Here is a 22,649-nt window from a genome sequence, read left to right as displayed (position 1 = left end):
TGGTGCTGGTTTTTGGTTGGGGTTTTTTTTTGAGAGATGCACATGGTTTTCAGTTTTAGGCTGAAATCCACAGTCATATAGCTTTTGAACTTTGAATTCTGTCACACTAATGGAGCATCTTGTGCCATTGGCTGATCACATATTCACTGGGTAGAGATGGATAAGTTTTAGCAGCCTGCTCTTTTCTCTGGCAATAGAATTGCAGTAAACTATATTTAATTTTGTTGCTGAATGTCGTAAACTCTAGGCTTGATCACTGATATGTTTGAACTCCTCATTTTTCCTTCAGATTTTTTCCATATGTAGCTAATACGTTTCAGTGTTCACCATTTTCATCCCTCATATACTTCTTTTAACTTAGTTTTAATAACTGAAAATTAGGCATTCTGATCCCTACACACTTAAGGTGTGAAGCCAAGCTGTGAATATTTCCTATTAAAAGAATGTGGTGTGTTCTATCACTATAACAGAGGTAAGTGAGGGTTTAGTAACGAGCCTCCTCTTACCAGTAGTTTTTGTGGGGGGGTTTAATGAGGTCTTCTGTGATTTACAGAGAGTTAAGTAGTGATGTTTATAGCACAAAGACAAAAAGCAACAAGGAAATTTGATTACTGCAACTAGTGCAAAGGTGAAATGATGAAGCAAGGAGGACATCTTGATAACTGAATTTTAAAACATGAGACTGAGTAAAAGGTGCATCCAGTTCGCCCACATGCTTGAGACATTGACTCCTTGGGAAGATCTTGTGTCAGTCAATACTGTGAGGTAGTATTTTGGGGAGTGCAGGCCTGCCAGTCCTTTGTTACAGCCCTTTTGTTTTGTAGCAATGATAATTCTCCCATGTATGAACAACAGTGCCTGTTATTGTATCCCATGGCAGAGTTAGTGATGCCTTATGGCAATAGTGGGGACTGAAAAATACACCATTAAACCCACTGAGATTCTTAATTTACAAAAAACCTGCCTAAAATAAATAATAAAAAGACAAATTTGGGGGTATTCTTCCTAAGAGAGAAATTAATTTTGAATCTGAGCAAAATCTTATAAGTGACTGCTGATTACATTCTTCTGAAATGTGTGTACATTTGTTTATTGGGTGACTCTCCTAAGCAGAGATGTTGTGAGTCTCAGCAATGGAGAGATGAAGGTTTATGATAGAGAAGATGGGATAAACTGGAGCTGAATGGAAGAGCAAAGATACATAACAGACATAGAGCAGATCTCTGTTAGTGAGGACTCCCTGTTAAAAAGAGCTGAGTACTTGACAGCTCAGCTGTTTCAGACAATAATGTTGTGCTGCCTGCCAGGGATAGAATTACATGTTAAAGACCCAACACTGAGAAATAATCTCTGAGGAACAACTTCTTTGCTCATCTGCAGTCTCATGACAAAAGAAACTATCTGCTGGAGTCTGTCAAGGATGGTGATGAAAAGCTGAGGCTTCAGGACCTTGCAGTCTAGATGATCGTCCTGGTTCCAGCCAGGACAAGGTTAACTTTGGCAGTAGCCAGGAGGGGCCACAGCTGGGGTATGGAGGTTATTCTATACCACCTGATATCATTCCTGGGGGCAGGGAAAGGGGACTCTCTTCTGGGGAAAAGGGGTTCCTTCCAGTCAAGGGGAGCCATCCAGTATTGTCTATTGTCAGGTGGTTTTTTTCCATGTGAATCGTTTCTTTTCTTATACCTTCTGTCATTAGTATTGTTACTATTACTGTTCATCTTCTTGTCTTATTGCTCATTCCAGTAAATTGTTCTTATCTCAACCTGTGATTTTCGCCTTTAGTTCCTCCAATTCTCCTCTCCAACACACCACAGGAGTGAGGGTGGAGAGGGGGAGGGAGTGGCAGCATGGGAGCACTAAATTGGAGAATACCATTCCTAAACAATGACAATACCTTCAGCAGAGTTCTGCTGGTCAGCCAAGAGGAGGGAAAGAATAGGGGAAGACAGTGTGGAGAAGGTCAAGGAGGACACACATGATTTCTCAAGCCTGGTTGAGTTACATGGAAGAGAAAAATCAGGTGAGGAGGTGAGATTGTTCTTTTTTGTTCAGTTCCAATTGTAATTATTTCAATACAAAAAAATATGTGCTGTTCAGGGAGAGCAGGTTTTGGTTGGTTACAGAGCTTGCTGTAGCCTCTAAGGTATAGATACATTGATTAGATATATATATCTGGGTTAGGCACAGGTATATATGTACACGTAGGATTTTCTGTAACTGTACTGCTGGGGTGTTTTCTGTAATAATATATATATATAGCTGGTAAACAGATACTTCTAAGGACAGACAGGGCTAACTCATTTGTTCACAAAGTTATTGACAAAATGTGATCTATATTAATTTTTATTTTCATAAAAAATTAGCATGCTATAGAAAATTTTGCTGGAGAAAACAAGCTCGCATCGGTAACCAAAAGTTAAATTAATTAAATTAATTAAAAAATAAAAAGCCTGTTCCAAAGAAAGAAATAGGTCTGTAACTAAGAATTATGTCTACATGACATTATCTACCCAGCAAAGAGAACCAAACTACTTCTGAATGAGCTGATTTGAAGCTGTACTGCCATTCTTTGCTCCAGCTAATGGACTCAAAGTTTACTAGCTCAAGTGGAACATCACACTGACATAGCTACACTACCCAAGAAAGCTTTGATCGTATTCCCTACTGTGTCGTATAATCTAAATTCTAGGATTACTGACTTCAAAGAACAAACTTTCATAAATAGCAAGGTGAAGGCATTGGGACACAGCAGTCTGAATGCTGGAGAGGTTTAGAATTGTATTAAGTCAAAGATGTGAACATTAGCTGGAACTGTCTGGATGGCAAAGATTATTCAGGGCAAAAGAACCCCACGGGGTATGGACTGTCCAGTAAGAAGTGCTTATGTTTAAAAGGGGACATAGTGTGAGGATTGAAAAAAGTCAGTGAATAGACTTTAGAACATTACTGCAAACTGCCAAAGGCTCTTTGCTCATAAGAAGAAAGAAAAGAAGTAGGAGCCCTGAAAATTGAGGTAGAGGCTAAAAATAATCTCTTCTAGCTAAAGTGAAGGCATTTTTAACCTTTTTTAAATTTAATTTAATTTGCAGTAAAGCTGCTGATAATGATGATCATGGGATTAATGACAGGACAAAGGTAATAGTAAGGGCAGGGAAGGAAAAGAGACCATGCTTAAGGTGAAGACGATGTGTTCAAATAGAGGGGAAATAATAGTCCATGTCCTAAGACTGAGAAAGAGTATGTGGGTGTGGAGTTAGCCAGCCCAACAGCATGGTATGGTATGGCATGAAACAGTGTGGCTTTTAATGAAGGAAAGGATAGAAGTATGCAACTGGAAGTCGTGATGGAGCCCCTCTAGCAAAGAAGGGGAAAATAAAAGGATTCACCCAGCCCTCCAACAGTTCCCTCCACTGGAACAGAATCAGCTTTGGCGAAAAATCAGGACACACAGATGCAATAGTATTGTGCATGAGTTTCAGGGTAGGTCATGTGGCCAAACACTGCAGTCTTTGAGAAGACAGCTCAATGCGTAAATTCAGTGGAATTCATGTATTTGTGTTTCAGAAAGGCATTTGACACAGCGCCAAGTAAGAGTTAATTCTAGAACTGCAACATGATACATTTATTGCAGAGTATATTGGCAGGGAAAAATAGAGTTGGAGCGAGGTCATTGGTAGAGACAGACAGATTTTTCTGGACTACTTAATATTTTCCAATAGAGCAAGTGACAGAAACAAGCCTGATTGAAACAGAGCTTGGTCAGTTTAAAAAAGGGAATTTGGATTAATTTCATATGTGAATTGTCCAAACTTTATCCACCAACTATTGGATCTTATAATACCTTTTTCTGCTTTAGGTTAAGGAGCACCTGATATGATTGCTCATTGTAACCCTATCTATTTTAATCTCTTTAACCTTTTCTACTGTCACACCATACATCATTTTCTCTAGTCCTTGAGCATTTTTGTGGTTGTCATCAGAATCTACATGTTCAGCACCTTGAAATACATTTCACTAAGTTGTTACTCCAGTATTCTTAAATACCAAAAATAATTGCAGCTTAACATTTGTAGACCTGAAGTATTTTCAGCCCATTTTTATTTGATTGTTGTATGCAAAGTACCCCAGCTTTTGACTCAGCCATATTCATCCTGTTATGTGTTCTCTGACCTTTGTAACATCACCATTTCTTCACTTACTAATGGACTGGACAATGCTTATTATCCATAAAGAATGTTGGAGCTTCTTCCTGTATCTTCAGAAGAACAAACCAGAAGTATTGAACACTTCTGAATTAACAGTGCTTCACACACACTGGTATCTGAAGAAAGAATTTACCTTTATTTGCGCTGAGAAAGAAAATACTGTCATTTGAAAAGGTTGTCTAAAACATGAATGCAAGTACAAAAGAGAATGTGATGGTGGCGTCCAGGAGCATGTGTATTGGCATGGGCTTCAGTACTCTTCAAGGTACCATAACTCACAGAGCTCTGTTTTATCCATTAGGCTATCTAGAACTGCTATTTCTTGATGAGAGTTTGGGACCAATTGAGTTTCTTCAAAATTTGCCCAGGGATTCAAATATTTTAAAATATTTTGTTTGAATTCTCATCAAGGCATTTTGAAATATAATGGAGGTGTTCACATTTAATAAATAATGCATGAAAATTCCAAGGCAGGAGCATTTTACCTAACCTTCCAGTTTCACAAATCTACTTCTTTTTCTTCTTTTTCTGTTTCCTTGCCTCTCTTTCTCCCCACCCCCCAATACTTCTTCCTGCCAAAAATTATTTTGGGAATTGAACTCAAACCGGAGAGCTGTAGTCAGACTGCTGAAAGCATATTTTGCTATTAAATGTTACATTACTGAATTGTCTCACTCCATTTTAGAGATGTGAAAGTACAGAAGATATGTGTTTGGGATAGATATTATAACATTTTTGGAATGTGGTCTGAGAAAGTTTCACGGTGCGCATTTGGAAAGATTCAGTATTTCTGAGAGAAGATGCTGTGAGTGAGTTATATAGGTCATCTCCAAGAAGCCAAAATAAGGCCTTCAGAGCATTTCGCACCACAGCATGCTCTGTAGATGCCTGATATTTTACAGCAGCCTATTCGTAAAATATTTTAGTAAGTTTTAAAGTTTTATTGTTTCTATTTCTGTCTCTGCCTGTAAAGCCAAGCTCCATTACTACTACAATTCCAGCTATAAAGAATTCTGTGAGAGTAAGGGAACTTATAAATAATGCATTTAGAAGCCTCTAAAAATGATCTTCAGAACTTTTGGCACTTTTTAAAGCAGAATACCTCATGATCAGTGACAGACATTGATTTTTATTTTGACCATAGACACTTAGGTAGAAAGAGCTTCCTGGTTTTTTTAACTAAACTAAATATTAATATTTTGTCTGCAGCCTAGGAGGGTCATTAGGCTTATCAGTAGTTTTTACTCTGAGCAGGCTAATTCCATGGGTGAGATTCATAGTTTATTTTGAGGGGAAAGGAGTCAACTTGGGGAAAGCATCACCCTTCTCAAAGGACTGGGGTCTGAGTCCTCTGTGTATATGAAACTACCACAGCTGGATCCCAAGATCCTATCTGCTGATACTCTGCAAAGCGTCATCTGTAGCTCAAAGGCTGAATCAATCACTGGGTTTTATGTATTACAGCCTAAAATTGTATCATTTTCTGTGGAAATCTTGGAGGAAATACCCCAAGTTCATCAGTAGTACCTTCTCCCCAGGAACTTTCCAAAAGGCTTTGTTGTTGTTTTAAATGTATTGCTGGTGGTCTAATTAATTCTTTTTTCCTATGGATGTTCCTCCTGGTCAGAGTGTTCAATTCAAACACAGTACAAACAATGTCCTTCCTCAAATGGACTTCATGCCAGGAGCCTGTTTCTGCCAGGGGACACAGAAGAGAGAAGTCCCACTCCTTTTCTTCTCTCTAATGTCTTTTTCTCTTCTTGACATCAGCCACAAGGTTTCCCTCTTTTCAGTACCTGTAAGTATAAGACTGTAACTTAGCCATTTGGGAATGATTCATTTGAATATAGCTCTCCCCCAGGGCTTCAGGGGGAATTCTCACCCAGGACAGATCTCTTAGATATGTGGAAGAGTGCTCACAGCGTGAAAAATTTTATGCCTTCGTCTGCATTAAATCTAACACTTTATGCCTTTCACAAAACTCACTACTCAGAAACCAAATTTAAGAGTCAGAAACAACTTTAATGAATATGCTGTAAAAGATGTAGAGACCCAATAAGATAAGAGATAGTCTTTCTGTCAGAGCAGAAATTGCCAGTGGTTGAAACATCTATGGAAGCATGTGCTTAAATCCTGTGCAGCTTCACGTTTCGATCTAGAAGATGTAGCTCAGTGTAGCTTGAAGAATTTCAAGAATTCCTGGCTGGCCTTCACCAAAGGAAAAACAAATCTTTGACTTCTTTTATTCCCTTCTCTTTCTTTTATTGTAGACATTCTGAATGCTTTTCTTACTTTTTTTTGTCTTCTAATTCCTCAGTTTTGAAGCATTTCAAATTCTTTTCTCTGTTGCATTCCCATAAATGTTAAACAGTTCCTGTCATTTGCACAAGGTATAGGCAAAAGAGAATACAAGTCAATATGATATTCAAGAAAAAACTCTTTGTTTGACAGTGGCTGCTGAAGAACAAACCTGGTGATCTTAAAGGGAAAAGCTGGAGACCTGACAGATAAAAAAAGAAGTGAACTGAACGCTCTCCCAAATTCTGTGGTTGTTAGATGGCTTGGCACAAATATCAAGTTTCTGTTTTTGGTGAAGTCCCTGAATTGCAGCTCAAGAGTTTTAAGCCAGGTCCTGCAATTTCTGTCTTTGGAATGTGCTTTGTTCTCTGGTCGGTTCCGGAGGTGATCCACCCACTGCTAGGATGGACTTTAAAGTTGTAATCCAGTCTTTGTGGGATCAAAGGCAACCCATCAAAATGAAACTCTTGAGAATAAGTTCCTTGTTCTGCATCTTGCTACTTGCAGTCCTGCCCACTTACTGTAAAACCATTTACCACACGATCAAAGTCTTTCCATAGCAAGTGACAAAAATTTGAAAATCAAGTATTGGGATTGAGAGCCTATAAAAGAAAAGGTAATTTAGGGTTTCTAACAGAAACAACTTTATTGTTGCCAAAGAATTTAAAAACCAACTCTTTTCTTGGGTCTGACTTGGTTCTTGCTTGCTTGTGCTGAGATGCTTCAGAGTATTCCAGTCCTTCCTTCACTGGTGATTAGAGGTTGATTAACCTAGCAGTAAAATATCTTTGATATTTAGGAAAGAACATATAAGTAGCTTATGTTGTATTAGATACCTTTTACACTTCAACCTTGAATACTGCTAAAATTACTACTGAAAAGAATTCTGCGTTTTCAAAGAAATAGGAATTGTCATGGATTATTTCTCTTTGGTTTTATGTAGCAGGTTTTATTTGATTATAGCTGCAACTTTGCAAATGGATTGAAACTCATAAAACCTTAGAGAATTGAAGAAATTTTTTTCTTCATCTCTGGCGCTTCCCTGGTCATACATGATAGTATTTTCAATATTAAAAGTGATTCTAGCATCATGTTTCTGCATGATTTTCTATGTGATTTTACCTGGCCAACCTTGTAGGTTCACTTCATTTTCTCAAAGGGCTCAGAACTTGGCATTGTGTGCTTTGATGAAGGACAAGATAGATAAATATATTAAACTGATGAGCTCTTGATTAAAAAAAAAAAAAAAAAAGAGAATGTACAAAAGGTGTAAATCATATAACTAACTTCTAGAGTCCTGTGTTTCAGTATTGCCTGGTGGATAATGGCATTTCCCTCTGGTGCATAAATTCAAGGTATTAATCTGTCATGTATCATCCAAACACTTTAAAGACTTTAAAAATATGTAAAAGACACAATAGTGATTTTCAGATGAATCAGAATGGTGTTATTTTCTTTATGCTTGCATTTATAAATTCTGTCAAGAAAGAGCTTCCCTTGGAATTAGTTGTCCAAGGAAATGATTCCCAGAGGAGGAATCTTATTTTAAAGAGATAAAAATTGACATAGAGAAAATTGCTTAATAAGAATTTCTTTGAAGATTAATGCCAGAATTGAAACCTTTCAGCCACTGTGGGAGCCATTTATTCATGTAAACAAAGGTGCGCAGATGAGTGGTGTGTAGGGATATCGAGATATTTCAGAAGAACTCTCAGAAAATGTCACTGGGTGAAGCTGAGGCTGATTTTTGTTTGTTCCTTTGCTGGTTGTTGTCTTATGTGATTTCTTATATTGTTTCAAGCACAATGAAGCCTTCAAAACAATCAGATGTGGCCACCATTAAAAGAAATATTCCCTCCAAAAGCATGGTGGGAGGCCAAGTAGCCTAGTCACTGGCTTATCGATTTTCTAAGCATTTGGCCTTGCCAAGGTTCTTGCCTAGCCTGAATTATTTACTCAGTCAGTGAACTCCTTACTGAGGCAACAGGTGCCTCTGGAGGTGAGCTGTTAACTTTGTTGACTCCCTAAAGAGTCATACTCAGAAGATGCCCTGGCCACCATCAGTGTCCCAGGGAATGCACAGAATATAGCACGAATCTCCAGTTGCCTCTGTTCACCCAGAGCTCCTGCTATTCCCTGGCTGCGAAGGAGCAAAAGCACTCATCCAAGAACTAAGAGTTATGAGGTAAGACCTATGTTAAGGAGTCCTAATCACCAACGTTTTTATCTCAGGGGCATCCCTGACCACCTGGGGACCACCGGTTTTTCTGAGGGAGGACTTTCCCTTCTCCAAAGCTGAGCTGCTGCAAGGATTTTCTTCCAATGGGGAAAGAGTAAGAAGCAGATTTTTTCAAACTCAGTAGAGCTCTTAGAAAAGATGGTTGGTTTATTGATTCTTCCCTTTCACCTGTGCTTATCCTATTTTTGCATTCTGAGCACAGGCCCCTCACACCTCATGGAAGAAATCACACCTGGAAGAAATTCACGGGCTGGGTTAACTCAGATCTCCATACCCATAAAAGAGAATTATTTCTTCTACAGGGTGACTTCAGTGAATGGCAGGCTCTGCAGCAACACAGAGATCTTTCTGGAATCAGTGCATGTGCTCATTGACCCCTGCACTATGTCCAGCTGTAGACAACATCTCAGCCATGAGTACACAGCATGCTGTTTGTGAAAAGCCACAACTTTGCTAAATTAAAGCAAATTACTTTCAAAGCATGCAAGAGCACTAATTTTCATTGATTACTCAGTCATGGACAAGTTTCAAATTTCATCTGTTTTTATTGCAGTTCTCCTGGAAAAAATTTGGTTAGAATCACTCTCCCATAACCTAAAAATGGTTGCAGGGATTTTGCTTTGACTTGTAAGAGGATAAGAAAACCACTCTCTTTAGGCATGGAAAACTTCGGCTTGAACAATGAGTGATTCAGAAGACTGTGGTTGTGAGAAAAATGGACTTTTAATTGGATTCATTTTGCTTATGTAACTGTTTGGTCCCTACTAAGAAGCTATTCTAACAATAATTTTGCTTATCAATGATACATAGTCTCTTCGGAACTAATGTATCTATAGCAACAAAAATGTGCCACATATATATGCCTGTGTTCGTATGTAAAGTTTAAAAATGTCCTGCAAAAACTTGTGGAAGAAAACCCTGCCCAGAGATCTTTATAGAAAGACGTTGTTCTGGCTCAGGAAATCGTCCAGCCACAAGTGGCTGGAACTTAGGAACATATTCTGAAAAAACTAGATTTTCTGGGTTAGATGGACCTTTGATCCAGTTTGCTCAAACTTGGGTGAACAAAACAACAGCAGCGTGAAGAGAAGCTTCCTGTGAGAAGATTTAATGTTTACTGCTTTGTCCTAATTTCCACGGAAAGAACTCCAGGCTTCGCCCTCCTGCTGTGGCTGCTGTCATTGCAAATACCCTGAGAGCTTTTAGCACCCCGCTTTGGAGTTAGACAGACATGCCGAGTCTGTTCTCAGTGAGCTCCTGCACAGGATGGCTGGAGAAAGGTCTTGCCTTCTTGTGGCTTTGTGTAGACGAGGAGCTGGGAGTTCTTTCTTGGGTTTGCAGCTGGATTTGCTGTTAAGTGATTCAAGCTGTTAATCCAGCTGGGTCAGCCACAGTGGATGAAGCTAAGCAGAAAGACTTAGCACTGAAGTTCCCGTCAGGGAAATACCGGAGGTGACAGATAGAAGAGGCAAGCAAGTGATGCTTTTATGCTGGCTGATCGTGCAATGCTTTCCACTGACACAGACAAATAGGTTAACCCACAGGTCTCAATAATTAGTTTGTAAGAGTTTGTAAAGAGCTACATGAGAAGGGGCTGGTTTTTAAATGTGGCAGTCCCCCACAGCATGGGAAACTCGTAAATGTTAAGTCAATGTTGAAATGGAGACAACTGGAGTCACTACTGTGGACTTGTCAGCCTGGCTGAAAAAAATGTTGGAAAGGCTGAAGTGTGACTCAAGAGGGAATTAAACAGCAATAAAATACCTAATACCAGTTCACAAAGATGAGACTTGAGGTAAGGGAAAAGATAATTTACAATATAATTCAGTAGAAAATTAGTGCTCTTGCATATATTGTATAATTTACAATATAATATGATGAAGTAAATTCACAACCTCATCAAAACCTGTGATGAGGTTGTGAATTTACTTGCTAATGATTGCTGTAGTGATACAAGATGTCTGGTATTTTACTTGTTTTACGTGGCTGTTTTAGTTTTGACATAATAGGAGTGCAAAATCCCTATGATCTCTAGTCAGTGAAATGAACAGGATCAGATCTTGGATCTGTGCAGTTTCTTACCTTTTATCAATGGCCTGAAGAATAAATCGCAGTTAACCAAGAGACCAGTAAATGAAGAGCAGCCAAAGGATGTGCTATGGCAAAAAGGGGTCAATCAGATACTTTGCTATGGCACTCTGTCCTGGCGCGATGTTGGCCACATTTGTCATAGTACTCTGCAGTCCAAGGAGAGAGCTGGGAATCATGGTGGCTAATGGGTTAACTCAGGCTGCCTGTACAATTCTTTGTCTAAGAAAATGTGAGCTGAGCCTTCAGCCTTGCATCTATGACCAAGGAGATCATACATGGTGTGGAGACTTTCTCACGTTTGTGCTTTGCAGAGTGACTGCTGTGCAAACGCCGTCCTTTTCTAGCTCTTCTTATTCAAGAATATGTTGAATATAGGTTGAGTTTAGAGTTAAGCCATGACAGTGATAACAGCATTGATAAGTGACACTCAATTTCCCTCTGCTGAACTTGTCCTGCTGAGCACCAAATAAATCCAGATCCAGTCAAGTGAGAAAGGCCTCTAAACTGCTGATTAGTGCCTTTACCTTCCAGGAAACTGCTGCTTGTAAAACACTGAAGCTTTAGGAGGAGGCAACAGCACAAGCACTTTTCACAAGGGAGAGGCTACCTCTACTGGCATGGAAAGGAGAGCCAAGAGGGCTTTAAGAGGAATAACTTCCTGTGTGATATATTTAATGAAATAAAAGAATCTCTGGACAAAACAGTCTCATATAGGTAAAAATAGACCCAACTTTAGGGAAACTGTGATTGTGCACCAAGGTTTGGAGCACACTGCCCGTGCAGTGATCGTAAGCTCCCTTGAGCATTTTGAGCATTGCTGCTTTGCCTATGAACTCTCTCCTTATGGATCAGATGGATTAGGGAGTGTTAATGCTATCCAGCAGCAAGTCTCACTAGGAAGGCATTTCTAAATTTCAGTAAGCAGAACAAATGGTTATCCCTGGCTGCCTGCATGGGAGAGGTGCTAAGACAATAAGCTTTTGGGTTTGGTAGACAACCCCCGAAACTGCAGGAAGTAGTGAAGAAGGTTCAATGAATTATGTCCTTGTAAAATCAGGACCACCACCAAAAATGGATTTAGTTGAAAGCTTAATAAAAGCATTTATATTTTTTTAAAGTCCTTAGTAAAGCAGGAGGCAAAACAGTTCAAGTTAACGATAAATCAAAACATTTGAACTTCTGAATTGTTTGAAGGTCCAATTATTTTTGGCAGAAAAATATCAGTCAAATCACAAAGAATTTTGATTGATTTAAACAAACATTTTTTAGAGAAAAGCATTTCTTCAAAAAAAAGTCACCCTTCTCTAGTCAACAGAGCACTATAAACAAGCCATGTAAAATCATAAATCTGTTACGCAAAACTATGTAAAGACCCCATCAGAGAATGATACTCCCTTTGAGTATATCTGCTCCATCTGACCAAAAATGAGAGCAAGAGGTTAGATATGATAATAAACTGAAGAGTCTAAGGTCAAAGTTCCCTCCCCTCCCTGCCAAACAAACATTATGAAGCTAGGCAGTTTAATCCAAGTCTTCTAGTTTCCAAGAGCTCAGAGCAGATCTACTGATCCGCAAGATTTCTACGTTTTTGTTCTAGTTTTGTTTGTTGCCATGGAGTCTAGTAGAATATTTAGATGTGTGACCATTGGACAGGATGTTTGTGATTACAGTATGTGGCTGCTTGCCTTCTCCATGTGGAGAGGAGGCTGGGCCTGTGCTCCAGCCTTTCAGCTGTCTCTTAGCTCTGGATTCTGGCTTAGGGCGTGGGCCCCAGTCTTCCACCATCCTGACCAGTCAAGTCCTAGCTACATTAAAGGTTGAATTCCAGTTTGTGTGTCACCAGCAGAGCTGCAGCATTGCAGATCAGCATGCCCAACTATGCTGTGTGATGTCTCAGTCACAAGAGCCTGGAAAAGATCAGGCGAGCATAGAGCGGCTCCTGTGAGGAAACACAGTGAAACCTCCCTCTTTCCTGCCTTCAGAGCTGCCATTCATAAAACTTGTCTCCAAACCTCCTGACAACCACAATTAAAACAGCATTTTAAAAAGCAACAGGTTATTTCACTATAAAAATGTCATCTTTGGAAATACATTTCCTTTTGATAATACATAGAGAGATAAAGAATATGGCAGAGTCCAATATTTGACATTTCAAGCTGAAGGTATTTACATTAAGGAGGAAAAAGAAAAAGAAGTATTGCATCTCCATTCTTCAGATGTGCCTTCAGTTTGAACACAGAGGTATCTTTTAAGGAACTGTCACTTACATCAATGTCTGTAAAAATTAACAAAATGGAACTGTCAATTATTTAAAAATGTAGATGTAGCAGCTGGTGAGCAGTTTGCTGTCTGGCATTCCTCACAAAGAGAGGGGCCAGAAATTTACTGCCAAAACACTCCAGCTAAGTGAACTCAGATGAAAATATGACAGCTTCTGCTAATGAACAGTCAGTGCTGTGAGCATAAACATTCATCATAGTCCCAGAGTGGAAGGACTGTGGTAGTATCTGGCTTTGCAAAAACTCTCCTTTCTTTACACCCATGTGCATATTTAGCCCAATCATACCCCGTGATGTTTCTGGAGGTGGAGTGTGTACTGTGAGAAGAAAGAGCAAAGGGCATCTCTTGCCAAGGACACAGCTCAAATGCCTTGGTGACCTCTTCTCAGAGTGTCATAACTTTGCTCCAGAGGCAGCTGCGGGAAGGCTTGCTGTATCCACAGCTCCTAAGGGAAGGCAGCGAAGATCATAGGAACCATCCCATGCCCTGCCCCAGCCACAGGCAACAAGAGATGTCTGGGAGAAGACTACCAAAAAGTACCAAAACCAGAACAGTATTGTCCACTGGGGGCTGGGCATCCACCGTGACACGAGGTAAGCAACAAGGTGTAGGGGCAAAACTGTCTTCAAGAGCCACTGCACTCCCCTGTTTCCTGTCAGCTGCCCTAATCTCTTCTTTAGCTCCTTTAAACTTTTGCTTTTCATATAGTAAGGACAATGTGTTTCACCATATCATCATGCACTGTGTGGGAAAAGGCCTTCCTTTATCTTCATGGCATTCAAAATGAGTTGTTTTGGGTGATGTGTATGTTTGGGAATATTTCTCTGTGACCGCAAATGAATTATTAAGACCAATGCGAGCATCAACTTATTTAAAACCTAAAGCATTAGATCAGTAGATTATGCACTGCAGACACCAACAAACGCTTTAGAGTGTTCTGTAGTAAAAAACTTTTAAAGAAAGAAGACAGCTGTGGCTCTGGAGCTAAAGGTTTAGTGTCTTTATTTGTGGGAAGCCCGTGTTAACTGGCACAAATAACATCCTGACATTGCCAAAAGGGGCCTTTACAATGCCTTCCAGTCACCTCCAGGTGACAAACACACAGATGTCTAGAAACTGAACACAGGCCTGGAAGATTTTTGGTATCTGCAGATGGATTTTCTACTACAGCATTTGAGAAAAATAACTAGAAATTGTACACATCATCTGAATGTAAGAAAGCTTGCAAAAGTATCCAGGCTCTGAGAGAGTAGAGGCCATGGTAGGCAGTCATGCCTTGGGGTTGAGATGCTTTAGAAAGTTGCTGAAGCTGATAAGCCAGCTGGGACTACACCTCCCACCTGCCCACTCAGATTTCCTTAGGATTCTTGATGGGCATGGAGGGAAGCATATTCAAAATCATAAGTCTGGGCCATATTCGAAAGTGTAAAATCAAAGAAAGACATTTCATTCTTTCCTTAAAAGGACAGAGAAACCAATAAAGCTGATCACACATGCCAAGGATACGAACCCTGGCAAATGAGAGAGTTAATACTGATGGCCAACAAAAATCCCTGCCCCCTCAGAGGGGGCAGAGGTGAATGAAGTTTCTCTCAGTTTACATTTACTGCAAAAACTTTGTTCTCATTTTAAATAGGTATTGTCAATCCACTGCTATAGCCCCCCTGCTAGAGGGGAATATTGCTAAACAGAAATAGTCTGCATCTATTTTAGTCAGACATGACTCAACAACTTGTCTTTTATCATTAAATATTATCCATTTTATACCTAGCCTTTGGGGTTTCATTGTGCTCTTACAATCCTTTACTTGTCACTTTTCAGGCAGGAGGCATGATCCTAGTCAGTCTGCCACAAGGTGCAGTTTTGGATAGGTAACTACTAGCCTATTCTGTGCTCAATCCACTGCACACAGAAAAATGTTAGTAAATAATATAATGGCTCCTGAAGAGAACTGCACATCCATCCATCCATCCATCCATCCGTCCGTCCACATCTAATCCATACAGAAAAGTCAGGACCTAACACAGAACACAGAACTGCAGGGTGGGTGTCTTTCTCAATGTCCTTGTATGGAGTCACCACAGTGTATTGTCCTTCCATGTGTCTCACTGTTGTTGCTTTGGTAAAAATAACACATTTTTGCAGTTTCATAAATAGCTATCAGGTGAGGTAGTTATTAGCTCATCTTCTCTGTTGTATAAATACATGACATACCAAATATAGACTGTTTCCCCTCTTTTTATCCAGACCAAGAATATTCTCCAGTTTCAGGGAGCTCAAACTTTCCCCAAATGTTTGTTTTCTCCATGCAATTCAGTCCTCCAACTTGAATGTCCCATGTGTGACATCTACAGTCATCCCTTCTTAGGAACTGAGAAAGCATCATTTTTTTAGAGAGGCATGGCAGAGAGTTCCCTGGTCCTTAGCTGCAAATTGAACTGCCTGTGGCAGGTTTTTCTCTGCAGCATTTGGGGGTATTCTCAGCAAAATGATAGCCTGTGGACAGGCAAAAATCCACATCAAAACAAATACAGAACACTTCCCTTCAGATACAGCAATGCACCTGAAAAGTGAGTTTTCTTTGTGGGAACTGAGCTCATACACCTGCCAATCAGGGGGGCACCATAAAGTGCAGAGACTGGGAGTTAATAAATAATATTTTATCATTCTTACGGGCTTTTTCCTCTACTATAAAATTCTTTATAATCATTGCTATGCTTCTGGCTTTATTTATTCACTGCCATCTGTTCTTTGTCTCCTTTCACTTTTTCTGGGGCTTGCTTACTATCCTCCTGCTTGTTTATATTTTGGGGCATCCCATTCTTGCTGCTTCTGTGCTCTTCCCAGTGGGCTCTTCTCCCCATGATTTGCTGAGCAGTGGTGTTCTTGCTCATGCACATTTTATATCTGTGGGGGTACTTCTGCTGCAGCCTTTTCTTCCTTACTCTATGAATGTAGTTGTTACTCTGCATGATTGAGCTGATTCAGCTCATCTCAGTGGATTTCACATCTCTGTTTTGCATTCTCTTGCAGTCTGTTGGTGTAATTTAGTGCAGGGCAGAGGGACCGAGGGAGGCTCCTTGGGCTGGCACTGGGCAGCCATCGAGCACAGAGGGCAGTGCTGCTCCTTGCTCTCTCCTGCAGGACAGGGAAGGGCAGGGACACAAGAAGCAGTGGTTTGAAGCTACTCAACTGCCAAATATGACAGCAGGAATGGAAACGGGGCTTCCACCTACTGCTTTCTCACCATGAAAATACCACGAACTCTCACTGTAACGTCCTGAAGGCACCTTCAGAGATGGGGCTGTTACATAGGAGAGACCTGCTTGAGGAAGCCACCAAACATCAGTGTGTTAGGTGTTAAATATAGACATTTCTAGCTAATATGGCAGAAGGAGACTGTAGCCAATTTTCTTCACATCAATCACTTGCAAAATTGTGTTTTCAAAACAAATGTTAAAAAGAAAAAGATTTATCACAGCTGTCTGGGGTGATCCATTGCATCTTTTCTGTAGCTATCAATTAATAGCAAGAAAGCTGTTTGCTGTCTCACATCTATCTAAGTAACAAAATTAATTTGCCATATTTACTACAGCCATGCCTACTTATGAAATTTTTGGAAAAACCACTAGGAGGAAGTAAAATAAGTTTTGAATTTTATTGAAAATTGATCTAGTTTTTTTAGACAATGAGAACCTTTTATTCTCTAAGTTAAAACAGAATGTATGCAGCCTGTTTCTAATTCACATTGTCAGTGAAATTGAAGCAATGGATTAATCTTGACTTTCATGTTTGTTGTCCCTAGTAAAAAATGCTCTCCATCAATTGCTCATTATTTGCTGAGGTTGTTTACTGCTCAGTTTGTGTATGATTGCAAATTAAACAAGCACATTGAAGCTCCATTGTCTAACACATGGCTACTATTCATATCTGGCAAGGCCTGCTTTTCTCATTGAAAAAGCGTCATTGAAAAAGCACCTCAGATATAGTATTTTTCTTGATATTAAAAAAGTGATGTGTTTCAGATCTTCTGTTGGGCAGAAAGTACAGGAGATAAGCAGGGGATTTAGTATAAAACCAAGCCATTCTATGCCTAAAATAGTAACTAAATTTTTTCTATGCAATCAATTGGATATTAATATTAGCATAATAATAAAACAATGATCTCATATACGACTATATGTACAAATATCTCAGTAGAATTTGATTAATAATTATTAATTAATTATAGTGAAATGATTCCTGGTTTATGGAAACAGTTTTTAAAGGCAACTGTTATTTTAGGGGTCATATTTCTTGGGTACCTATGCAAAATAACTTTAGAAAGGATTCATTATTCTGTAAATCAATGGATTTATCAGGGAAAAAACCAAATCTTTTGTTCACCACTGCTTTTTCTTGCTGAAGGATGACTACTGTCTAAGCACCAAGCCATGCAAGTACACAAACACCAGTAGGATCTCTTCAAGGCTGTATTTTCAGAAGTTTCTGAGTCAGACAGGAGCTGCTCCTGGTAGCACACTTGGCTGGTGGTGGGCATTTACTTTGCTGGCCATGGCTGTTTCATGTGGCTGGAAACACCTCCTGAAGGGGAACTACAGCAGCTTTACGTGGACTCTCGCTGTGTGCTGTAGGAGAGCTCATGGCTGTTTTTCTTTTACTCACCTCCAGCTGCTACAATCCATCTGTCATGGTAATTGATTTCTCTTTGTCAGCCAAAGACCTTCATCTGGTCTCTCCTGTTCAGAGCCTGATCTTACGGGAGACTGGGAAGCCACAGGCCACAGACATCTCTAGGAGATAATGCAGTAAAAATGAAGGATGAGGCACTGCCACACTTGAACACAGCCCTCCACCTCTCACACCGTTCTGATTTCTTCCTATTTCCTTTCCATTGCTGCTGCTCTTGGAAGGGTGGAGCCTTGCAGAGTTGGAGCCCAGCTGGTACAAAGGCAGCTGTGAAATTGCTCCTGGCTAAGGACATGAGAAGCTGGAGCCTCAAGTTTGAAAATTGCTCAACAACATTGCAATGCCAATGTTGCTGCTCACCGTAAACACTGGATACTCCTACTCCCAGTGGCCCAGCAATGGGCTTCACAATGGGACAGTCATCAGCTGCATCAGGGGGTGAATGGTGCTGAGTCTCCCCATGCCCTGCAGTTGTGAGCATGTGGAATCACGGCAGGCAGGCATCCTCCGGCGGGTAGATGAAAGCTGTGTAATCTGCAAACAGCATTTGACAAGCTGCTGGGGGAGAAAGGGCTGACAGCAAGGCAGCGGGAGTAACAAGTTTTATCTTCCACGTGGCAGCAGTCAGTGATAAAACAGCAGTGGGATTTATGTCCCAGGATCCAACTTCTCAGTGCCCAAGAAGAAACACTTCATGGGACAAACAGCAGTGTCAACAGAGCATGTGTGTGGAACTTACATTTCTGCATAACCCAAGAATGCCAGCACGAGGTAACAGCTGACATCTAACCACAACTTCTTTAGGCATCCATAGGTTTATCTTTATCTTATACCCTATGCAATTTAACCCTTGGGTCTCCATCTGTAAATTTATCTTTCGTAAGACAATATAACCTAGCCAAGGACACTGGAGAATGAGGTGACCCAGCTGACTGACATGGAAATTGAGATTGCAAAGTAGCTCGGGAGGTCAGGATGCAAGTTTTATATAGTTCCTCAGAATTTTGCAATATCACATTTGGCGTGGGGATCGGGATTCTTAAATTCTGTTGTTAAGGAAGAAAATGATGCATTTTTCACCCCATAAGGAGAAGTCATATTTGATAGTGGAGCCAGCTTTGCAGGAGCATGTAGGAGCTAGTGGCAGGCTCCTTGTGAAACTGATAAATGGATGGAGCAGCTGTCCTGGATTTCCACTGCCAGCTCTTCCCAGGGGCTCCAGCTGCAGCAAGGAGACATCAACCTGCAGGTGGTTTGCCAGCCCTTGGGCACAGTCCAGCACACTAAAACTGAATCACTGGTGAAGGCAAGAGGAAGATTTTTCAATTCATCCTAAAGAGGACCTGACCTCCATAAATTTAAAGTAGAAATTACAGTTCCAGTCATCATCTTATTTCCTAGTATGGTATGTTGGTGAAAAGACGGACATAGTACACTACCATGTCAGTAATGGAAATGAAATCTAACTTCAGAGAAAGCTCAAGAGGTATTTCTCGTCATTCTGATGCATTCAGTCCTACAAAAAATCGATTGTTTACTACTTTCTACAAAATGTGACTGCTTGCTATGTTTTTTCAGACACAGAGCAAAATGTGGTTTAATTCTTCAGCTCTGTTCCCCAGCTCTGGGTAAGTCTGTGGTTTGGGGTGGAGAGGAGAAAGGCTCCAGGCAGAGGAATGAGACAAAATGTTCTTGTGGTCATTCACATGGCTTGTCATCAGCTCCAGTGGAGGCAGGCACAGCGCTTGTGACGGCTCTGACAGCACTGAAACCAGCTGGGATTGCAGAAAGAGATGCACAGAGGAAACAGTCCTGTGATGAAGAACCTGCTTCTCACGTGGAGAAAGCCCATCACAAACTGTAAAGCCAACCCTGCAGTGACAGAAGGTTGTGGAGGGTTCTGAGTGCATGTGAACATCAGGTCACTGTTTACTGTTTACACACATTACTGCTGTAATGTGACATTTTCTGCAACCACACAGCACAGATGCACAAAGGTACCTGTTTCTATAGGGACAAGTAGGAGACCTCCTTTTTGCTTGGAGCAGGGCACAAGCAGTTAAAAGGGGAAGCACTTCCCATCCTGGGCAGTGGGGAGAGCTGCCCACCACTCCCTGGATACCTGCCTGCTCTGAGGCATGTGTCCTGCAGCCAAAGGACGCTTTGTCCACTGGCATATGCGCTCCGCACATGGTGCTTTTCCTGATGCAGACAGCAAATTATCCACACTTAAGCTCCACAGGGGAACTTTCCCAAGAGGAAGGAACACCAGAGGGAAAAAATGAAAATGACATCCTTCCCCTTCCAAAGAAAACAGCCCTCCTCCCAGACCCCTAATTAAAATGTGAAGGTTTAATAGACAAACCGGCAGAAGGCCTAATCATTGTGACTCAGGTCACGGAAAGACGTCCAGCATTCAGCTGAACAGCAGCAGATTGTTGGCTTCCTTTGAGGAGAGACTACCGTTCATCATTCCCTGGAAAGTGCCTGATGGTTTGATTGCAGGGGATGTAAGCAATGTCTGCCATCTCTCATTTGCAAGGGAGCCAAATTCTGGGGAAAGAAAGAGGTGAGGACAGTCAGGAGAGCAAGCCTGCAAGCACGGGTCACAGAGCTGTGGTGGACGCGTGGGCTCACAGACCACCCAGATGCTCTTCCCTTTCATACTGGAACATCAGCTAAGCCCAAACCTTTTCCAACAGGCTCTTCCTGGGTCTGACCTTGAGTATCTCCATCCTCCACAGACAAGTTTGGATGACATTTGACTAGCTGTGTCTTAAGAATTTTCTTCTTGGGGCTTAGCCTGAGCATCCTGAGGTGCAGGTCTGTCCCTGTGATCCAGTACCACATGGGCACCAAGAGCCTTGGTCCTCCTTCCAGTCTTGCCCTTCTGCCAACTGGAACTGTACCCTCTACTCGCCTTTACTGTGGTCCAGTTACTCAGCTTAGGCATTGTATATTTTCAAGTAAACTGTATTTTTAATGCCTGATAGCAGGCATTATGTTTATATATATATACATATTTATATATTTATGTGTTTTTGGAAATGTATGTGAACTTAGCACCAATGTTTATTTGTATATGATCTGTATGGTATAATATTAAGGTCATGACATGTTATGGAAAAGAAATTAAGATACCAGATATAATTTTTTTTGTGAATTCATAAAAAACTCAATGGATGCTTTTGATCAGAAAAAAAACCCCAGAAAAACAAACAAAAAAAGAGCACCTTTTTTCAACATTTATTAAGCAAATTAAAAAAATAAATGGATTTTTGATAGCTTTTCACTTGGAAGTTAGTGTGTTCTAGGAGTTTTTAATAATGTAGAATGTTTTAGTCCACGGAAGTAACACTGAGAAGGGAAATATTTTGCAAACAAATGCAATTTGAAATTGGGATCAGGGGCTGAAACCATTTCTCTTTTGTCTCTCTCAGGTTGGCTGGCAAATTGAGGAGATTAATTGCATGGCTTCCACTGTCCCTCAACACAGGAGCTCAGGAATCCTGGTACCATGGAGTTGTGACCACAGGAGCCTGCAAATCGTGAAAGAACACTTAAGCACAGGACTCCAACTACAAATAAAAATACGTCTTTGTGGAAATTTAATGTGAAGATAATTCACAGGCATGTTTGTTGGTAGGAAACCATTGCATAAAATGTACGGGGAAGGCAAAACATTGGTTAAAATACCACCCAGGTAAATCAGTTTCCCAGGCAATATATGGAGAGTGCTGCCATTTAACTGCTCTGAGGCAGCCAGCAAAAATTCTAGAGCTGCCTGCCAAATAGCTAGATGTTGCTGATGGAAAAAATTAGCCTCAGTACATTGGCATCTGGAATCTGTGACTGCCATCCAAAAAGAAAAGGGACTGGTGCTGCGGAATTGGATAATTGCACTCCAGAAGCCTACCACAAGTCTGCTGCGGCTTTGTCACTAAAAAAAAAAAAAAAAAAAAAAAAAATTAAAAAAAAATTTTAAAATGTTCTTAATTAAAAAATAAGCATTTGAAAGTATAGAAGGTAAGATGTTAGAGGAAAACATACAGTTAATCAGATAAAAGGAATCAGAGTTTCTGCGTGTGTCCGAGTACAACATAGACATATGTGCGTTTCTGTGCATGTGCTGGTTTGTGTTTCAGAGTATTTGTCTCTGTGTCCATTTCACAAAGAATTACACACTCCATTTACTTGAGATCCCAATGTATATTACTTGCGGAAAAAAAAAACCCAGTTTCTGAGTACAGCCTATGTTTTAACAATTATATTCCTTCCTCTCTTCCCTGCCCACTCCCTGCTGTAAATAAAAACCTTTATTTTGGGGGGTGGGGGGGCCTGTCAGTTGCCAGCAGTCACCCCCTGTTGTGATTCCGAGGGTGGGAGTGTAGCTGAAGTAACCACAGTGGAACAGCAAGGAGAGATAAATTACCAGTTCTTAATCTGAAAGCATTCTTATTCATAGGGGAAATTTACAGGAATGCACGTTAATGCAAACCTTTTAGTTACCTGAATTGTCTCAGTTTGCTTCACTGCTGATGTCCCGGAGATGACACTGACATCACTCTGCTTATATTTCTGCATTGCACTTTCATTTGAAGACTTTAGTTGCAGGTGTTTAGAAGTCCTTCTCGCCAAATGAGCAATAACACATACTTCTCACATTTGAAATTTTGTGGAAAATCCACCTAGTAGTTTTCCCATTCAAATAAAAATCACTGTATTTCTTGTACAAGATTGACTGAAAGATGGGGTAGGTTTAGAACCTCAGGCCTAGAGAGCATCTGGTTCTCAGACAGGGATATGCTCAGTGCCAAGTTACCTGTTTATAAGAATTCAAGGAC

General features: G+C 40.5%; 2 long non-coding RNA genes across 3 annotated transcripts in view; one reads left to right on the top strand and one right to left on the bottom strand.

Moving 5' to 3' along the window:
- Positions 1-6,209: 6,209 nt before the first annotated feature.
- Positions 6,210-22,649, bottom strand: part of LOC125326185 — a 151,266-nt gene continuing 134,826 nt past the window's right edge. Inside the window, exon 9 of one of the 2 annotated variants that reach the window (XR_007203709.1) lies at positions 6,210-7,108. This is a non-coding gene — a long non-coding RNA (uncharacterized LOC125326185). Of the gene's footprint in view, positions 7,109-17,477; positions 20,359-22,649 lie in introns of those variants that run through there. The other variant, XR_007203708.1, reaches the window with a different exon arrangement.
- Positions 13,270-21,412, top strand: LOC125326186. Its single transcript, XR_007203710.1, has 2 exons — positions 13,270-13,709; positions 21,246-21,412. It is a non-coding gene; the product is annotated as an uncharacterized LOC125326186 (long non-coding RNA).

Source organism: Corvus hawaiiensis, chromosome 5 (assembly GCF_020740725.1).
Source record: "Corvus hawaiiensis isolate bCorHaw1 chromosome 5, bCorHaw1.pri.cur, whole genome shotgun sequence".
Lineage (NCBI taxonomy): Eukaryota > Metazoa > Chordata > Aves > Passeriformes > Corvidae > Corvus > Corvus hawaiiensis.
The sequence above is the reverse complement of the archived record's forward strand: the minus strand, read 5'-3'. Positions and strand labels throughout refer to the sequence as shown.